Consider the following 11,466-nt stretch of genomic DNA (forward strand, 5'->3'; position numbering starts at 1 on the left):
TTATGTCCGCAAGAGGGTTGTATACAAATTAAATTAAATTATATTGAAAAATAAAGAAAAGATGTTCGCACAATATGCAAAACGGCTGAAAACTCGGTATTAGCAGAGCACGGCTTGTCGATAGCAGATCGCAAAAAAAAGTAGTTACGAACTTGTTTCTCCGCGCCTTTTGGTTGTGGTGAAAAATGCACTGGTATTACGCCCCTCGCGTCGGTTGGGCGGGAGGAGGGTTATCGTTGGGTATTATTATTATAGTTATTTGTGATGTGGATTGTAGGTGGTGTCGAGATGAGTGCGGTGAATGAAGTGCGTTAGTGACGTGTATTTTAATGCGGTGAGTGTAGAGTGTTCTGGATGCGGGATTATTGCTGTTCGGTGTTGATTATATGTATGTTGTGTGGGGCAGAAGACTGAGGCTCATTTAGCCACTGACATTACCAGCTGTAACTGAAACAGCAACGTTGCACGGAGATGTATTTGTCCCATTAACAACGGCAGTGGAGCGAATGGAGCTGGTAGTAGATGGAGCCGCAGAGAATGCTTTCGGGTCAGCGAGAGCGAAATAATCTACACTCAAATTATCAGTTGAATCGGAAACAGCAATTTGCATTTGTACCAACAACAGCTCTAGAAGTAAGAATAGAGTTAGCAGCAGTAGGAGTGGCAGAAAATGCTTTCGGTACAGCGGGAGCGAGATAATCCACACTCATATTATTAGCAGAAGCAGAAACAGCATCAGCAAATGGCGTGGTAAAGCCTACTTACTACATGCACATTTGTAAGACGCAACAACTTAACAATGGCCGGTGTGTACACAAAACATACATTTACATATATTGTTGCCATACCAATACCTTTCACTTCATTGAAATTTTAATATTTTGTTCAAAGTGAAATTTTTTATGCAAAAAATAAATAAATACTAAATTTATTTGTTTGAAATTTTGATTGTTACTACAAATGATATAACAAAGCTATTTTATGATTCTCTTAGTTAAATAATGTCTAGATTGTTAGAGCATTAAATAATTTTATATTTTACATATTAGTTGCATCACTCCTCTCTACAGTCGTCGGCAAAATTTAAAATATTTTTAATTTAGCGATAGCGACAACTGAGAGTCTGCTGTCGTGTAGTCGTGCAGCTGTCGTGTGTCTATAAGGACGTGTGTATTTTAGTATTTGACAGATGTCGCTCGCTATGTGTTCAGCACAATAGACGGAAAAGTGTTTGTACCAACAACAGTCGCAGCAGTGAGAATGGAGTAGGCAGCAGAGAGAGCTTTCGAAACTGGTGCAGAGAATTTGCAGTAGTCGGATATTTTTTTTTGCACATTGCGCACATATTGCAATAAGTTGCATTTTTGGATTTGAGCAAAAAGTCCAAATCAGCCAGTGATAAATTAACATAAGGCAAATGAAAGAATTGATTGCATTTTTGACAGGCTTTTTGGGCTGAGTACGATCATCTCTAAGGCGGCAAACATACGACATTAATACAAAATATAATTAAGAACACGAAGCGAAAATAAACACGTCTATTTGCTTTAACAACTTTAACTTTTTTATTTGATGCTTTCGCTCCTTTTAACACCATAACAAGCCACCGCCGTGTTCGGTGTTACAATTCTGAGTGGTCTTAAAACTATGATGGCCGCGAAATGTTATGGTCCACAAATATTGATAATCCACTTTTCGAAGTTGATTGCCAACGATCTGTAATTCTACTTCTAAATATATTTAATTCTAATTCTAATACTGCTATACATAGATATAAAAAAAAATGTTATACTACAATAAAAACTGAAAACTATGAACTTGCGGGTTGGCTTTAATAAACCATTTCAAAAATTCATATTTTTTGCCAATGGTCGTACATTTTTTTTATTTCAATGCCATTGTAACTAGTTAACATAAAATAAACTAACGAACAATTTGTTTTGCTTATTGTATAATACAAAATAATTAATGGTTCTCTGCGTACAAATTGCAGAGAATATGGTTACTGTATAAGGTGATACGGTTTTTTGCGCTTAAGCCTTTCTTTCCATTCACTTCGAGTGACAAGAGCCCTGGCTTCAGTATTCACATGGTCAGAAAGTCTTTCCATATGAGACTTTGCATATTTTTTAATTGATGCAGCAACTGAGTCAATTCCGAGTTCGTGTTCAAGATCGTGACTGCGAATGTACCAAGGCACATTGACGGCACATCTTAAAACTTTGTTTTGAAATCGCTGGATTTGTGCAACAATGCTAGGGCTTGAGCAGCCCCAAAGTTGTATCCCATAAGTCCAAACTGGTCTGAACACCTGCTTTTGTTATATGTGGATAATGCAGAGTTTCTACCCAATAGCCAATACAAGTTTCTGAACTTTATTTCTAATTCTTCTTTTTGACATGTGCACTCCATCTAAGTTTTGTGTCCAGGGTCATGCCTAGGTATTTCGCGGTATTATGATATGGTATTTGCACTCCGTTTAAGTACAGAGGCATATATCTAGTATTGTTGTATCTGAAATCAATGTATACTGATTTAGTCTCGTTTAATTTTATTCGCCATTTAGCTGTCCATTCAAATACATATTTTGTTTAAATGTTCCTGCAATCTTGCAATTGATGCAGTTTGTGTTTTGCCGACAGACAGAACCGCAGTATCATCAGCAAATGTTGCTGTAATACAATTGTCGTCATGTGGTAGATCACACGTAAAGAGTAGGTAAAGGATGGGTCCTAACACGCTAACCTGAAGAACACCAGCCTTTATTTCCTTTAAATCCGAGTACATATCTCCATGTTTAATTCGAAAAAACGGTCCGAAAGGTATGATTTTAAAATATTGTAATATTTTTTTGGTAAAAGCATTCAAATTTTGTTTAGTAGCCCGCCATGACAAACTTTATCAAAGGCTTTACACACGTCGAGAAAAACGCCCAAGCAAACTTTTTTGTCTTCGAAGGCATTTTCAATGACTCGAGTTATTCTATGTACTTGGTTAAAAGTGGAGTGATTTTTTCGAAAGCCAAACTGATGCGCTGGTATCAGCTTCCTCTCCTCAATTATGTTGTTAATACGCACAGCAAGCAGTTTTCCAATAGTTTTGAGAGTATTGGCAGGAGAGATATGGGCCGATACGAAGTAATTTCAAGCGCTGGATTACCAGGTTTATTGAACATAATCACCTCTGCAGTTTTCCAATAAATGAATACGTATTGAAGATTTATAGTAGCATTCATTATGGCAGTAATTTTACATATAACGTTGTGAGGAAGCTGTTTTAGTATTTCACTGGTAATAAGATCAAACCCAGGCGATCTTTTAGACTTCAGTTTTTTTATTTCTGCACATACCTCATCGTTTGTTATTAGAGGAATTTCGGTATAAATCTCGTAAGTATGAGTTTCCGTTTCTGGTGCATCGGATGTGTCATATGGTTTGAAGACACCTTCAAGGTATGCCGAAAAAATATTTGCTTTCTTGATATCGCTCTTGGCCCATGTCTGGTCTGCTTTTCTGATTGGATGATGCTGAGTTACGGGTCGAGAAAAATTTTTTGTACACTTCCAAAGTGAATTCCTATGATCGTTAGATAAACTTTTCAGATAATAGCTTAGAGTCATATTTTTAAATGCCTTTATCTTATTGGTAAGTTTTTTACACAATTTGTTGAGACAAAATTTGTCAGATGGAGATCTTGTTTGTTTCCACTTTCGGCGTAATCGGCGTTTTTCTGCTACCATTTCTTTAATTTCTTTGGTATACTTATAACCTGCTGTGACGTTTCTTTTAGTTGGTGTACTACTCCAGGCTGCACATTGAATTGTATTTGTCAAATTCTTGATTTCGTTATCTAGCTCGGAATTACAACTTATTTTTACGTGACTATCAACATTGGAAAGCATTTGCTTAAAGTAGGGGTGTCGAAAATGGAATAAAGTATCGATATATATTGTATCGGTCATTTTTGAATATATCAATATCGACATTGATATTTTTATTTCAAAATATCGATATATCGATATATCGGTATGATATGAAAAAAAAATATTTGGCCTAATCTACTTTAATCATCTTACCTTACTAGATAAATACTAACCAATTCACATAATTTTTAATAAATAAGAACAACAATTAAAACATTAGTTATTTATTAATCAAACCAATATTTATCTGATACAGGCATAAGAAAAACTCTTTGATTTACGTGCTCGGCTGTAAGCCGGCTTCTGTTATTAGGTACTGCGAGATTCACAGCAGATGCCACTCTCTCCGAGGAAACCGAGGACGCAGGCGATATCAAATACTTTAGAGCTATGTCGGAAAGGACTGGGGTAATATGACGACAATCAAACCAGAATTTTGTTGGATTCTCTTTTCTGGGTATTATAGGCTGATCTAGATATAGCTTTAGTTCGCTAGGCATACCATCACTGGTTGAAGTTGAAAGTAAAGAGTTTGCTGAAGCTGCAGCAATATCTATCATAATTTTTTCATGTTCGGACCACAACGACGGCGAAGATATTTCGGAATTTGGAATTATGGTAGTGCGAGTGGGTCTGAGTTCAGGCGAAAGTTGTCCTCTACGCCTATGTTCTAAATGTATTTCTTTTGACAGTTCGGTTATTGCAGTGGAAACAGCTAGCGCTGAACTAAAATGAATAAGCTTTAAGCGTGGGTCTAAAATTGTTGCTTTGGCCAGATGTAAATGTCGCTCTAGTGGTTCTAGTTTTGCAATAATTAAATTTAGCAAACTCTTCTGAACAGCAATACCAAATTCGGTGAAAAGCTTCACTTATTCAAGGCCTCTCTGAAGTAAGTTTGCAATGGGAATCACCAAACTTGAAGTCACGTACTGATCGCCGCTAATTTCTTCAGTAGCTTGCTTAAATGGGGTAAGCAATATTATCAGATCTCGTATGACACCTAACTCTGAAGAACAGTGTGCCCACAATCCTTTTGTAAAAAACGCGGGAAAAGATCTTTTCTTTTTCTCCTCTTTCGCCTGTTGAGTGCAGTTGGGACGGTCCGATACAAAACAAAAGGGCAAGCAGGTGAAATAGTAAAACAGTTCGCTCTGAATGACGAAAATTTCAATTTTGCTTGGGAAGCTCTAAAATCACGTTACGAAAACGAAAGAATACTGGTCGATAAACAAGTAACGACACTAATGAACTTGCCAAAAGTTAAGAAAGGAACAAGTGTAGAATTCATCAAACTAGAATCCACTGTTTCAAATTGTTTGTCGATTTTATCGACACTAAATATTCCCACAGACAGCTGGGACCCAATTCTGGTAAACATTTGCACCGCCGCATTACCAGAAAAGTCGTTACTTCTATGGGAGCAATCGCTCTCATCACGAAGAAAGTGCCCAACGTGGCAACAAATGAAAGATTTTCTCACCACCCAATATGAAATTGCAGAAAGGTTAGAAGAAAAAATACTCAAAACTAAGAACAAACACGACCAGAACGGAAGCTTAAATAGACCCCAAGCTAGAAACAACAAAAATTTAAGCAAAAGCTTTTACAAAACACAAACATTCACATCAGAACAAAGAAAACAAACGTCATGCGAACTATGTGAAAGAGGGCATAAACTTACATCTTGCGAGAGGTTTAATAACTTAAAAGTAAACGAACGAAATAAAATTGTCAGGTCAAAGAGACTTTGCACAAATTGTCTGTCACATGCGCATACATATAAAAATTGCAGAAGCAAATTCAATTGCATATATTGCCATAAAAGACATCATACAATGCTGCATTACAGCACATATCCCTCACCTCAAAGGAGCGCATATACAAAAGGAAACACGGGTTTAATTACAAAAGCAAATGCCGAGAGCCGAAATAGTAAAAATTGCCAAGAGACACCATGCTGTTCAAAGGCACAAAAATCTCAAACGCTGCACAGCGAAACACAAAATGGACTAGTCACAGAACTAGTCACCACCATACCAACTCAAGTTGAGTATAATAAAAACAAATACCTTAATTCACAATTAAGTGAACTGCAAACGTTAAGAAAACTTGCAATAACAAACAAAACTATAAAAGATCAGTATTGTGAGCACTTCTCTAAAGCCACAACTACTCGATCAAATAATGGCCGGTACGTCGTACGACTACCACTAGAGCCACAATATTCCAACACTCCACAAAGTGGTATAAAAAATAAAGTTAGAGTTACCTCTGACAGTCCCTATATTAAAAGGACATACAAATTTTCGGCCCCGCAGGATGGCTTTCGCCAATAATGGAAAAACAAAAAAAAAAAAACAATCTGAACAAATCCTAGAGCGGTGGCGCACTACTACTTGTCAAATTAATGCATACGCACTTAAATATTATTAATATTTATAATATAATAAAATTATCTACATCTACATAAGCGCTCCTCACCTTGGTGATTTATAGGAATCAGCTATACAAAGCATTAATTAAATTAATTATGAAAAATTGTCTACTCTACGAACCGACACCGTTCTCCATTCACGGCACTCTCTCGCAAGATCCTTCTAATTTCATGGTCCTAAATCTAGGGCTAAGGAGTACCCATTCTGGCCACATCTGAGCCAGGCGTGGAGTTACTATCCTTTATAAGCTGATAATATAGAAAAGGCAAATAATAAACAACCGGTATACCAAACCGATGAAAAAGTAATAAAGTAAAGTAGTAAAATAAATAAAAGTAAACCTTTTTTTTTACTAACGGGTGATTTTTTTGAGGTTAGGATTTTCATGCATTAGTATTTGACAGATCACGTGGGATTTCAGACATGGTGTCAAAGAGAAAGATGCTCAGTATGCTTTGACATTTCATCATGAATAGACTTACTAACGAGCAACGCTTGCAAATCATTGAATTTTATTACCAAAATCAGTGTTCGGTTCGAAATGTGTTTCGCGCTTTACGTCCGACAAATTTTGTTCAGCGATGAGGCTCATTTCTGGTTGAATGGCTACGTAAATAAGCAAAATTGCCGCATTTGGGGTGAAGAGCAACCAGAAGCCGTTCAAGAACTGCCCATGCATCCCGAAAAATGCACTGTTTGGTGTGGTTTGTACGCTGGTGGAATCATTGGACCGTATTTTTTCAAAGATGCTGTTGGACGCAACGTTACGGTGAATGGCGATCGCTATCGTTCGATGCTAACAAACTTTTTGTTGCCAAAAATGGAAGAACTGAACTTGGTTGACATGTGGTTTCAACAAGATGGCGCTACATGCCACACAGCTCGCGATTCTATGGCCATTTTGAGGGAAAACTTCGGACAACAATTCATCTCAAGAAATGGACCCGTAAGTTGGCCACCAAGATCATGCGATTTAACGCCTTTAGACCATTTTTTGTGGGGCTACGTCAAGTCTAAAGTCTACAGAAATAAGCCAGCAACTATTCCAGCTTTGGAAGACAACATTTCCGAAGAAATTCGGGCTATTCCGGCCGAAATGCTCGAAAAAGTTGCCCAAAATTGGACTTTCCGAATGGACCACCTAAGACGCAGCCGCGGTCAACATTTAAATGAAATTATCTTCAAAAAGTAAATGTCATGAACCAATCTAACGTTTCAAATAAAGAACCGATGAGATTTTGCAAATTTTATGCGTTTTTTTTTTTAAAAAGTTATCAAGCTCTTAAAAATCACCCTTTATAATAATAAGTAGTCAAAACACACAAAAGGAAATCACTACCTTAAGCACCACTGCTTACACAATATACAAATTTATATTAAAATCAAAAATCTTAGAGGTAAAATTCTGTGATCTTGGCTACTCCAGTAACAGTAAGCCGAATTACATGTATCAGCTTATACATAATACTAGGCAAAATATTCGCCTAGGGGGCCCAGGATGTTTAAATGAGGTAAGCATCCACCCACTCTACCCAGGAAAAACTGACCCAGCCTAGTACAACACAACTCACTACACTTCTACATCAACCCACTAAACATAAAGGATGATCCGCTGGACAGGTACAACACATTCGTCACCTGCAGTTCGCCCATCAACACATCAACTTTCGCCATAAACATTCGTTCTACACAAGCCGCCCAGACACAATCGTTTTATACATTCGTTCGACACACTGCGCGTTCGTTTTCGACCACAATCCCGCACGCTGCAGTTAGCACGGTGACCCCCACGATCTAATAATTTTCGGCATATATGTATATCAATTAGCTTTAAATTAACATTATATAAAGTTAAAGGCTTCTATAATAAATTAATTGTTTCTAAAATCGAAGTGACACGGATATTTTTATTACATTATATCTAAACGATTTCAACTTCTACATATGTATGTACATAGTGAAAGTGTAAATAAAAATATACTTGTTACAAAGTTAAACATGGTGTGTATATTATACGTATGTTTAATGTTTATAAATGGTATGTTATTTTTAACTCATTTCATTATTAATTTATTACAATTAGTTATACAACTATATGTGTATATATGTATGTATGTTTGAAGATGTGTTGATAAGAATAACTAACTGTATATTTTAACATGCTTTTTAAAAATTTGCGTAGCATAAATAATTTTGAAAAAAAACTATATATATTAAAGAAATGCAATTTTAGAGTTTTGACAAAATCAGAAATCGTTACAAGTTATACTAACGTACGTTGTAATATGTATATATTTTTTCTTTTAAATTTTGTTTGTTTATATGTAGATGTATCGTTTATATAGATATAAAATATATATATTAGGAGAACATAACTATTTATGTGCGCAAATATATATGTATGTATCAATAGGTATAAATTTATATACATATGTACATATGTATGTGTTTTATTTTTGGTGTCACTGCACTTTTAGTTTTTTAATCTTAGCGCTTTTTTTGTTTGTTTGTCTGTTTGTTGTATACTTTGTTTTGGTTTTCCATTTTAGTTTTCTTTAGTCACTGCACTATTTTGTTTTTGTCCTGCACACTTTTATGGAATTTTGTTTGTATATGTATATTTATTTTTCCACTGTACAACACCTTTATAATCCACACACAATAGCTTAGTCGTTTTTAATTTTTTATTTTTAAATCCATAGTGCCTGTCACTATGGCTCGAAGGACCATGTTTAACTTTGTAACATGTATATTTTTATTTACACTTTCACTATGTACATACATATGTAGAAGTTGAAATCGTTTAGATATAATGTAATAAAAATATCCGTGTCACTTCGATTTTAGAAACAATTAATTTATTATAGAAGCCTTTAACTTTATATAATGTTAATTTAAAGCTAATTGATATACATATATGCCGAAAAAAAGGTTAGTGTTCCAATTATTAGATCGTGGGGGTCACCGTGCTAACTGCAGCGTGCGGGATTGTGGTCGAAAACGAACGCGCAGTGTGTCGAACGAATGTATAAAACGATTGTGTCTGGGCGGCTTGTGTAGAACGAATGTTTATGGCGAAAGTTGATGTGTTGATGGGCGAACTGCAGGTGACGAATAGGGTGGGTCGATTCCGGAATTTTTTCGATTCGGTATTTCTAATAGTGCGGAAAAGTTGCCTTAGTACTTCCTGATTGAAATTTCGGAAATTCGCCTAAAATCGTGAAATTGTCTACCTAGCACCTGAAATACGCATCTCATGGCAAAATGTATAAAACAAAAGTTATTTGTCACGTCATTTGCTACCGAAAGTATATCGAAGTGTCAAAGCGAAAGGTCGCAGCTAAGTTTGTTCCTCAATTATTTTAATTTACCTACAATCCAGGCTGAGGAAATTTGCTGGTAGATTCACCGGAGGTTCTTACATCGCTGACAACCCGTGGCACATCAATTCGATTGAAATCGTTTAAATAAGATTATAAAAACCATAATTAATTTATCGCTTAAATATTAAAACAATAACAAAAAAAATACCAAATTAAAAAACACTCATTAATTTTCGCGCAAAAAAAGTTCTCCTCCGCACAATTAAAGTGGTTATCAGCTGTTTCTGTCGCACGGCAAACCAGCTGTCTACGCAGAGTTGTAGGTGGCCAGGGACACTACATTATCTGCACGCAGTCGGTAAAGCAGTTGGTAAGGCAGTTTTTTGTACGTAACGTAACCACAATTTTACAAGATCGCTATGGACATACAAACCCCGCCTCCTGGTGGGGGAACACAATGTGAACAAATAGGTATGCTGCTCGAACGCATTACGAAAATAGAGACATTAAACAATGAATTAAAAAATGAAAATGAAAAACTTAAACTCCAAAATGAAAACTTGAGGAAATCATTAAACCAATATACCAACGAAACGTCTTCTTCTCCAACAAAATCGACCTTTGTCGCAGAAACAGACGAAGATGAGTTGGAAAACGAAACAAATTGGTTATTAAAAAAGAAAAAAAAGAGGGAAAGTAAAAAACGTAAAGCAGATTCATCGCCGGATATAACGCTGAACTCTCCGAGTCCGGAAAACACAGCAGAAGGTAAAAAAGCTATAAAAATAAGTCGTCGCCCTCCGCCAATTATTATATCAGAGAATTTTAATCAACCTTTGATGCGTTCCTTGATAAACGCGGAAGTTAAAAATACTTACACACTTAAGCTCACTGGCCCAAGCTCATGCAAAATAAACCTCTCAGATAGTTCAGACTACAGAATACTCACAAAGAAATTAAATGAATCGCAAATTTCTTGGTACTCGTACGAGGACAAGCAATCGCGTGATATACGCGTAATGATAAAAGACCTACATCACTCATGTGAGCCTGAAAGCATTGTCACAGATCTACAGAAGCAGGGTTTCAAAGTTACGAAGGTCATAAACAAACTACAATATAAAACAAAAAATCCGTTAAATATGTTTATTGTATGCTTCGAAAAAACAGAGAACATCAAAAAAATTTACGAAATTAAGCATATTTTAAATTCGGTCGTCAAACTCGAGCCCATCAAGCCATCGAATCTAGTGCCGCAATGTAAGTCCTGCCAGGCATTCGGTCACACTAGAAATTATTGTTGTAAACCACCAAGGTGTGTGAAGTGCGCCGGAAATCATTCTACTCTAAATTGCACAAAACCTGCTGATCTACCGCCAAAATGCTGTAACTGCAATCAAAGTCACCCTGCGAACTATAGGGGATGTGAAGTAGCAAAACAACTTCAAAAAATTAGAAACGCGACCGAAAAAAATAAAGAGCATAACCAACAATCAAAACGTCTAAGCACAACAGCTTCTACGGCTCCACAGAAGGAAGTTATTAATGTAAGTCCGCAAGCAGGAAAACCCTCATTTGCCAGCATAACTAAAGGTAGTAGTCACGTACAACAACATATGTCTGCAAACCAAACCAATTCTAATGCTATTAGTGATATTACCAATAATCTATCGATAATTCTCAACAAGCTTAATAAGCTAGAAGAGCAAAATAAACTTACCCATGAACGACTTACTCTACTAGAGCGACAGCAAAAAGAAAGAAATACGCAAAAATGAAACCGTTA

This window comes from Bactrocera dorsalis, chromosome 6 (genome assembly GCF_023373825.1).
Source record: "Bactrocera dorsalis isolate Fly_Bdor chromosome 6, ASM2337382v1, whole genome shotgun sequence".
Lineage (NCBI taxonomy): Eukaryota > Metazoa > Arthropoda > Insecta > Diptera > Tephritidae > Bactrocera > Bactrocera dorsalis.